Below are 1,905 nucleotides of genomic sequence, written 5' to 3' on the forward strand. Positions count from 1 at the left end.
TGTGAGGGGGCCCTCCCAAATGGTGCTCGGGGAACCCCCCACCCAAGTGATTCTAGGCCAACCAAGATGTCATTTCAGTCAAGGACCTGAGCATGTGGTGCTACTCAGGCCCTGCAGAGAGAGGAGTACCTTAGTCCCCAGGGCCACCTCGGGCAGTGCTCTGGGGCCTTCAGGGCTACTCCAGTGATGCACGGGGGATCACATGGCACAGGTCTGGTATAAACCCAAGCAACTGTACTATCTCCCAGCCCCCTCCATTGCTATTCTGATTTCATTTAATGTGATTTTTAACAGCTCTCTCTCTCTCTCTCTCTCTCTCTCTCTCTCTCTCTCTCTGGATTTGGGGCCATATCTGGTGATGCTCCGGGCTTACTCTGGCTCTCTACTCAGGGATCATTCCTGAGGGTGCTCAGGAGACCATAGGGGGTGCAGGGAATTGATCCTAGGTCAGGTCAGAGGCAAGGCAAGCACCCTACCTTCTGTTACTATCGCTCCTGCCCCTTAACTGTTGTAAACTCATTTCCAGGCAGATTACTCAGTTCTGCTACATTTGAACAGTCCTCTGGATGTTTATTTTGCCCATTTGTTGTGGCAAATTCCTTTGTATATTTTATGTTTTATTTAATATTGTATATTAATTATTTTGTGTTGTATGAAGTAACAATCTTTTGATTTTCTTGTATTTTGTGAAATTTTTTTTCTATATTTTTCAGAAATATATTGCTCTACAGTCTTCTTTTTTGGGTAACTGAGCTGATCCGCCATTTGGCCTATGAGAATGCTAATCCCATCTGCCAGGCCACACTCCGCCCCTATAAGCGTGGGAAGACCCTCTCAGAATACATTCGGCTATGCTCCGAGGTTGATCCCACCACCCAAAAAATAGGGCATGCTATAGGGGCTGCCTTCAAACAGTTCTCTATTCAACCATCGAGCAGTCAGAACAAGCTGTGCTTTGGCTGTCGGCAGCCTGGACATTTCTTAAGAAACTGTCCCAATAAAAAATCGCGGCCCAGACCTAGAAGTCCTTGCCCTAAGTGCAAACAGGGTTTCCACTGGGCGTCAGAGTGCCGCCAGAAGGCCAGGCCGGGAAACTGGGCACAGGGCCAGCCCCAGGGCCCCCAGTCCGCTCCCTCTCCCGTGTCTGGGGCACCTCAGAATCATGGGCCGTTCAACCCATCGGCGTCCAGCCCCCAATTCGCTCCCTCTCCCATGACCGGGGCACCTCAAAATCATGGGCTGTTCAACCCATCGGCACCCAACCCCTCTGCAGAGCCATCCCATACTCAGCCGGATTGGATCTCTGTGCCACCTCCCGCACAATATTAGTTAAAGAACAGGGACCCCAGATAGTGTATGTCAACGCCTGTGGCCCTTTGCCATCTGGAACTTTTGGCCTAATTATTGGGCGAGGCAATATGCTCCCTCAGGGCGTGCAAGTACTCCCCGGGATTATAGATGCTGATTTTCAAGGGCAGATTGGAGTAGTAGTTGAATCACTCTCCCCATTTTCAGTCTTGGACGCTGGCGCCCGGCTAGCTCAGTCGGTAGAGCATGAGACTCTTAATCTCAGGGTCGTGGGTTCGAGCCCCACGTTGGGCGCCAGATGTGGGGTCCCATCCTGTCCAGCAGGGAGGACCCTTCGTGGGGCTAAGGAGGGGACGTAACCGAATGAACAGACGCAGAGCCAGAAGGAGGAGGAGAGAGAGAGAGAGTTTATTCACAGCAGTTACAATACTTATACCTCTTGGTGGGAGGGGGCAGTATGCATGCTTGGACCCCCATAGGAACAATAGTAAAATGCAGATCAGGCATGGGCGTTGGGCAGATCAGGCATGGGCGTTGGCTAGTGAGAGGAATGGCGAACTGATAAGATCAGTAAGGTCAGCAATGGTGACCTTCTTA

At 51.1% G+C, this 1,905-nt stretch overlaps 1 non-coding gene across 1 annotated transcript; it reads left to right on the forward strand.

Annotated features, from left to right (window-relative positions):
• Positions 1-1,529: 1,529 nt before the first annotated feature.
• TRNAK-CUU (transfer RNA lysine (anticodon CUU)) lies at positions 1,530-1,602 on the forward strand. Its single transcript has one exon. It is a non-coding gene; the product is annotated as a tRNA-Lys (tRNA).
• Positions 1,603-1,905: the final 303 nt, after the last annotated feature.

This window comes from Sorex araneus, chromosome 4 (assembly GCF_027595985.1).
Source record: "Sorex araneus isolate mSorAra2 chromosome 4, mSorAra2.pri, whole genome shotgun sequence".
Lineage (NCBI taxonomy): Eukaryota > Metazoa > Chordata > Mammalia > Eulipotyphla > Soricidae > Sorex > Sorex araneus.